Genomic DNA, 8,578 nt, shown 5'->3' on the forward strand with positions numbered 1-8,578 from the left:
AACCACCTCTGCCTGCTGGCCTGATGCCCCTGACTGCCTCTGTCTGCCAGCCTGATCGCCCCCTAATTGCTCCCCTGTCAGCCTGATCGCCCCCTAACTGCCCTCCCCTGCTGGCCTGATTGTCCCTAACTGCCCTCCCCCACTGGCCTGATCGCCTCTTACTGCCCCCCTGCCGGCCTGGTTGCCCCATGCAGCCTGCTTGTTCAGTCATTTGGTTGTCCTTCACTAACCCCCCTGCTGGCCTGGTCATAGGCAGCCATCTTGTGATGGAGTGAGGGTTAATTTGCATATTATCTCTTTATTATATAGGATATGTGTCAACAAATTAATATAGGGTACAACTAAGGAAGAGAAAAAAAGTACTGGGCATGTAAAAAACATTTAATAAATATCTGGTGAATGTATGAATGCTGAGCAGTATGTGGTATGTGATAATGTTATAAATTTGGATTTTCAAGGAGCTATTTCTTAGCTAATATTACTATGACACTCACAAGGCTTGCAGTGTATTCTCATAATCAGAATCACTGATGTTTTCTGGTTCACAAGTGGGACAACCTGCCTGGGAGAGTCCCAGTTTACTCTACGGTCACTTTGTTCACCTACTAGTCGTGACCAAATTAGCTGGGTGATTTCTAAGAGGGAAATGACAGGGCCCCAGCACTGGTGAGCTGAAGTAGCATGTAAAATTGGTGCTACATTCATTCAACAGCATACTTACTAGTAATGCTATACTATCACTCTCTACTACACAACACTGTGTCATACTGTGTCATACTATATAATAGTTAAATGAGCTGGAGCTACATATGTCAACATGGTAAATCACTGAGCAAAACAAACATTTGCAGAGAAATGCATGCTATGTGAAACCATTTACATAAAGTTTAAACTATGACACACCACATTGTGTAAAAATATCATATACAGTAAATAAAAATCCAAATATTTATGTGCTGGGGGAGGAGGTTGGTCAGGGGTGGGACTAAGGAATCTGCAAGTGTCCCAGGTGATTTTTATGTTGATTAAAATGTCAGAACCACTGTTCTAGGCACTTTCAGCTGCCCACGTGGTGCACTGCTTTGATAATGAGCTCTTCCCCAGAGCAAAACAAAGATTTATTTACTATATTTTGAAAAGATCATGCCTTATTGTCTGATCTTTGTCTTCTTGCTAATATTTAAAAAGAACTAATCTATGTGAACTCCCTAATGTGTAGACAGAACTCAAATGAATCCATCCATCTAATTGGAGGAAACCAAACGCCCTGAATTGAAAAATGTCTTTGGTACTTTCTCCTGTACCAGCTTTGTGCAATGGTGACCTGCCCTGGCAAGAGAATCTTAGGTCTGTTGTCATTCTAGAACAGGATGTGATATATCAAACATAAAAAAAGCACAGAGCATAATATAACAACCATCCACACTCTTACCACTCAGCTGTATCCAGTCCTAACATTTTGCTAGGCTTTCTCCAAATCTATTTTTTGATAAATAAAACATCATGTAAAAAATGATGTAGCCCTTTCTTACTCATTCTTCTCCTCCCCCCCAAAGTAACCACTGTACCAGATTTAGTGATTTTAGTCCCATAAATATTTGTTGTTTTTTACTGTATAAGGTATTTTTATACAATTTGGTGTGACATAGTTTAAACTTTATGTAAATGGTATCACATAGCATGCATTTTTCTGCAAATGTTTGTTTTGCTCAGTGATTTACCATGTTGACATATGTAGCTCCAGCTCATTTAACTATTATATAGTACGGCACAGTGTGACACAGTGTTGTGTAGTAGAAAATCCTATATAAGAAAAGAGAAATATGTAAATTGACTGTCCCTCCGCTACGCTCACCAGCCAATCAGGAGTGAGTATGCAAATTAACCCAACAAAGATGGCAGACCTGTGGGCAGTGCACATGCACAGGCACCGAGTGGCTGTGGGCAAGCGTCCCACCCCACCCCACCCCTGGTCTGCACATCCTCTCCTCCCTCCCTGGCATGCGAATGTCCACCAGCACACTGTTACCCTCGCGTGCCTGCAGCAGTCCTGGACCAAGGTGTGCACAAGTTTTCCCCGCCCCTCCGCCGCACTTCCATCAACCCCAGCATGCCTATGTCCCCCACAGGATGTGCGCAGGTCCCCTCTGACATGCTCATGTCCTTTGGAGAGTGTCTGGGTGTTCTGGGTGCTGAGGGTGGGTGTCTGTGAGATGACAGTGAGAGGGCGGAGTGGTGATGCCCTGTTCCTGCAGAGGCCAGTGCAGCGACGAGATCACCTCCGTGGGGCTAATGCAGGTGCTGAGGTGGGAGCAGGAGCAGACAGACATACCTGGTGGGTGTGGGCAGCCCTCGCTGAGGTGCCTTTGGTCAGCGTTCAAGATCAGGAACCCAGAGGAGGCGAGGAGTTCCATCCTCTCAGTGAAATGGTGGGATAGTTGGGGTGACTGCAGAAGAGGAATGTGCACTTTGGGTGCCAGCACCCATGAGTGAAGGCTGCCCTGACTGATCCTTGCTTGCATGGGGCCTAGTGCACTCCTGCTGGGCAGCGGGTGACAGGACGTGCTTTTCTGAGTTAATGAGAGAAAACATTGATTCTCCCGCTGCTTGTGAAGGTGTGGAAAGTGGAGTGGGGAGACATGCAGGGAGTGAGCGAGGTTCCCTGTCTATGGGTTCCAAATCCGCTGTTGGTTCCTTTCACCACTGACTAGAGATATACAGGGTGTCCCCCCAAAATGTATACACACTTTGAATACCTACTAATTCCAATGGGTTTAAGCATGAAAAGAAAGAAACAGCAATGGCGCTGTCATCTGTTAAAAGTGCTGGCACAAACAGGCAGTCGGACATTCCCTGAGGGGTTCCAGATTGGAGAGGGTGCAGGCCAGACTGAGGGGCCCCCTTTCCCTGCCACCCTCATGCATGAATTTTGTGCACCAGGCTACTAGTGATAATATAGTATTACTAGTAAGTATGCTGTTGAATGAATGTAGCACCAGTTTTCTGTATTCTTTTTTAAAATAATTTTTATTTTTCAATTACAGCTGGTGTACAATATTATATTACTAGTAGTTTCAGGTGTACAACCCATAAATCTTCATAAATCTAGTACCCATCTGACACCACACACAGTTATTACAATACTAGAGGCCTGGTGCACAAAAATTCGTGCACTCGGGGGGGTCCCTCAGCCCGGCCTGTGCCCTCTCGCAGTCTGGGAGCCCCCAGGTGATGTCCAACTGTGGCTTAGGGAGCGGGCCTAAGCCACGGTTGGACATCCTTAGCGCTGCCGTCAGCCCATCTTGTGGCTGAGCAGAGCCCCCCCTGTGGGAACACACTGATCACCAGGGGGCAGCTCCTGCATTGAGCATCTGCCCCCTGGTGGTCAGTGCGTGTCATAGTGACCAGTCATTCCCCGTTGTTCTGCTGTTAGTATCAATTTGCACATTACCCTTTTATTATATAGGATTATTGACTTTATTCCCTACTAGAGGCCTGGTGCACAAAATTTGTGCATGGGGGGGTATCTCCCAGCCTGGCCTGCACCCTCTCCAATCTGGGATCCCTCCCCTGCTGGCCTGTTTGCCCCCAAGTGCCCTCCCCTGCCAGCCCATTTGCCCCCAACTGCTCTCCCCTGCCGGTCTGATCGTCTACAACTGCCCTCCCCTGCTGGCCATCTTGTTGTGGCCATCTTGTGGTGGACATCTTGTGATGACATAGCACGAGGGCGTCGTGCAAGGGCGTGACACCAGCTAGGCTTTTATTATATAGGATGCTGTACTTTACGTCCCCATGATTATTCTGTAACTACTAATTTTTACCCAATTTGATCTATTTTATTGCTGATAGATATTTAAGTTTTTTTCTTTTTTGTTTTTGTTTGTTTTTAATCCTCACCCAAGATATGTTTTTATTGATTTTAGAGGGAGAGAGAGAGGGAGAGAGAGAAACATCAAAGTAAGGGAGAAACATTAAAGTAAGGGAAAAACATTGATTAGCTGCCTCCCTTATGTGTCCTGACTGGGTATGTGCACTGGCTGGAATCGAACCTGTAACCTTGTACAGGACAGCACTCCAACCAACTGAGCCACCTGGCCAAGGCAAGTTGTTTTCATTTTTTAAACTATTATGCATAATGCTAAAATGAACTTTTTTGGTGAGTTTCTCCTGCCATGTGAGGATTTGATGTATCTACCAATGGACCTGTGAGTCTTAATAAATGTGCATCTTCAGCTTTAACAGATATTGCAAAATTGTTCTATGAAGAAATTGTACCAATTCCCATAACCATTTCCTGAATATTTTAGCAAGTCTTCCATTTTGTGGCTTCAAATTTAAGTGAAGAAAACAAATATAAATCAAGGAAAGAAACGGCTTTGAGAACACATTTAATTATCAGTGGAACTTGCTTCAGACTGTTCTTTTTCCAATCTGGAGGTGTTTCTCCCATGAGACCACTGCCCTTCAAATAAAATTGGTGCACCACCCAAGTCAAGTCTCCTTCCATCACCATTTAGCCTCTCATACCCTCACTATGCAATATACAGATGAAACCTGAAACCTATATAATTTTATTAACCCATGTACCCCCAATGAATTCAATAAAAAACACAATCAGTGCATATTGGTTAAGCTCTGGTGACTAGGTATATGGGAGCTCGGATTAAAAGGTGTACATGCAAAAAGACTTATTTTCTGAGAGCTTAAAGACCATTAGGAAGCTAAAGCATAAACTGTAGATTAAACAGGTTAATTATTTAAACAACAATTTTACAGTAAGTGAGAAAAGATGCCACTGAATAATGCAGATTCATCATTGAATAAATCATGCCTACATTCATTCTATAGGAGTTCTCCAGATAGGGAAGTCAGAGCTCATGTGATTCTAATTTGCCAGACAATGGTTTCCTAGCAACCATCACTGGATGAGAATCAGCTAACTCTGCTTTTTTGAAGTGGACCTTACTCCGTTAGAAAAATGACTTAAATAAATACCAGTTTAAGGTAGAATTTTTCCACGTAAAACTATATTTGAAATATATGACTTCTGAACAAAGATCTAAAGTGGTGTCCATTCCCAGAAGCTAACAAAGGTGGATGTGTGGAAATGAAAGGGGCACCAGATTTAGGGACTTGAGCATCTTACTTTTCCCAGGAGTTGGGGTTGGACAGTGATGAGTGAAGAGACAAAGGACAGACTCAGGAAGGAGGGAGGAGCAACAGAACCCCACCTTTGAATGGTAGAATGCTGCAATTTTCTAGGAACACATGGCCCAGGAGGTCTTAGAGTTTCTTCCAGCTAAAGGGTACGGAAATGAATCATTTGGGCACGAACCCTGGAGACTTACTCCACATCACCAGCATCTGCTGATTAGCTCCAGGAGATTGCACATCATGTGTTTCCCGACACAGAGGAAACATTAGCCTTGTCATTCATCTCTGATGGTGACTGTCTGATTGGAAGAGGGGAAATCATGTGGGATTCCCAGGGAGAACACCCACTATGGGCCTGTTTATATTCTTTGAGCTTACTGTGCACTCATTGCCACAGCATGAACTAGAACTTGAGAGAGGAAATGGACATCATTGAAGGAAAGGGTTTCCAAAGCAAACTTGTTTAGCACCACAGCAGAATGACATTTCCTGGGCCTTCAAATAGAAATGGAGACCAGAGAGTTCTAGAGCTAGAAGAGACTTTTACAGATGAAAAATACAGAATATAAAGAACTGGGCAATTCTGCCTTGTGTACAGTTATATTTGTACCTGACTTCTGGAGAGGAAACTTCTTCTTCACCTTCCTCCTTTGCACAAAAACAAATGCTATCAGATAGTCTCAGAGGCATCTATAAGAAAAGGCATAGTATTTTAAATGTTTAGTCAAAATAATAGAGAATCTATTCTAATAAAGAGTAATATGCTAATTAGACCGGGAGACCTTCCAGAGATCTTCTGGACATCCTTCTGGACAAAGCCATGGTGGCGGGGCAGAGGCAGAGGCAGTTAGGGGCGATCAGGCTGGCATGGGGAGGCAGTTGGGGGCAATCAGGCCAACGTGGGGGGGGCAGTTGGGGGCAACCAGTCTGGCAGGGGCGGGCAGTTAGGGGTGCTCAGGCCAGAGGGGGGGAGCAGTTGGGGTTGATCAGGCCGGCAGGCAGAATGGTTAGGGGTGATCAGGCACACAGGCAGGTGAGCAGTTAGGAGCCAGCAGTCCCGGATTGAGAGAGGGATGTCTGACTGCCGGCAGTCGGACATCCTCGAGGGGTCCCAGGTTGGAGAAGGTGCAGGCCAGGCTGAGGGACACCCCCCCTCATGCACGAATTTCGTGCACCGGGCCACTAGTACAATATAAGTTAAGGGATCCTGAAAAAAATTCTTATTATTCTTAAAATCTCCTTAATGTTTTAAGTTAAAGTAAAGTTAGAGTTATAATTAGAGTTCTGTTAATGATAGTTCACTTTAGTGCAATATTTCAGCACTGTAATTTCAACTGCATGTCAGATGTTACTGAAAGTCTTTAGAAATCAATCCTCTGCCAATCTTTATTGACAAATATTTTATTTCAAGATGCTTGACTAAAGCCATACAATTATCCTTTCGGTGTTACTTGGCATCATTTTTTAATATACCAATTGTTAGTACAAGTAATTTCTTTGAATGTAATTATGACACCAGATATAAAAAAAATAAGATTCAGCCCCCACCAAAGTTGGTGGGTCTTCTGATTTCTGTCACCTGAATTTAGCCTGTTCCAGTAGATGCAGGGTTGTGTTGGGTCTGCCTCTCTTCCCAACTCCATGTTTAGCGATATTATGTTGGTACCTTGGAATCAGCCATGGAGGGAGTATTTGTACCACTAAAAGTGGCAAACACTACAAATCAGGGCTTTTATTGGAGAGCCATTTGTTACACATTTACCAGCACACCCCTGGGAAGATGTCACTCTGTCGTCACAGTAACTTGTGAATCCTATGCCAATATTCTTTCCACCGCTATTGCCACCTGTTCATCCAAGCAAAAATACAATCAGAAAGGTAGTCTATAACCACTTCTTCAAAAAATGTTTAAAAATTAAGAGCAAACAAACAAAAAGCCTGATATCATCCATTCCCATAATCGACTGGTAGGTTTAACATTTTGTTTTGTGGGATTATCCCTACCATTAGAAACCTCATTCCTGTAGCTATGAAGGCATCTCTGGAAAGCCAGTTTGGTCCTATCGAATATTCCTTGTTTACCTTTCACCATGGGCTCAGTCTAATGGTCATTCTGCCTGTTGGGGAGCTTCCTTCTACAGCAGCTTTGATGTGAAACCCCTTCACTGACCCCTGCGGACCAGAGACTCCAAAGTGACTTTGATTCAGGCTTTTCATTAGCAGCTTAACTTCTTTAGTGCTAAGCATACTCCCCTCTGCTGGTTAAACCCTTGTTTTTTTCCTCTTGGCTGCACTAAGATCATCACTAAATATTCATCACACATGGGCAGTATGCTGGGTACTAGTCTATCTGGAAACCAAGACTTTTTTTTTTCACTAAAGCTCAGAAATAATCCAGCATGAGATGGACTTAGTGAGAGGTTAGAAAGAGCCCGGGAGACAGGTATATGAGGAGAGATCTGTCCTGGTCCCATTGGATGACCAGAGTGGCTGATACTGAGAGGCCTGTGCAAGTTCAGTATTCTTGGTACATTTAGCCTTTAAAATAAAAGAGCCCGATCAGTGGTTGAGCATGGACTTATGAACCAGGAGGTCATGGTTCGATTCCCAGTCAGGGCACATGCCTGGATTGCAGGCTTGATCCCCAGTGTGGGGCATGCAGGAGGCAGCCGTTCAATGATTCTCTCTCATTGATATTTCTCTCTCTGTCTCTCCTTCTCCTTTCCTCTCTGAAATCAATAAAAATATATTTAAAAAATTACTGTCACTTGGACTTTGGGGTTAAGTCTCTTTAGGCAGAATAGATATCATCCATCCATCTATTCATCTCACAACAATTATTTAACACTAGAGGCCCAGCACGTGATTGAAATCACGTGAGGAGGCGCCCTGCCCCCTGCCTCCCGCCTTCTGCTGCTGTGAGGAGGTGCCCCACCTCCCACCTCCCACTGCACAAAGAGGCTCCCTGTGGGGCGCCAGGCTGAGAGGTACTCCATGCACCTCATGGCGACCGGTCATTTGGTTGTTTTGGTTGTGACGCCTCTTGGCCTTTTATTATTATGATTACAAAAACCTAGGGTCTAGTCTCCTTGGCCTCAGCTCAGCCTTGGGTGGACAGGGATCATGGGGTAGGGGTTCAGAAGAAGGTGGAGAACGCACTTATCAATTTGTTCCCTTCTGGGTGCTGGTTATTGTGGGTAACACCAAAGAACAAGAGGTCTTCTCTTGTGAGGACTTTATTACAGCAAAGAAGCTTGTAATCTAAACGGTTGGCCACCATGTCATCTGTGGTGACAGGGATGAAGGCGTAGATTTCATACCGTCTGCACATTCCACTTCCTCTAGTCTCTAAACAAGGTGACTTAAGAACTAAAAAAATATCAGCAAGTATGGAAGGAAACACTGGTGCCAACTTTTAAGCTTT

This window comes from Myotis lucifugus, unplaced genomic scaffold, assembly GCF_000147115.1.
Source record: "Myotis lucifugus unplaced genomic scaffold, Myoluc2.0 scaffold_85, whole genome shotgun sequence".
NCBI lineage: Eukaryota > Metazoa > Chordata > Mammalia > Chiroptera > Vespertilionidae > Myotis > Myotis lucifugus.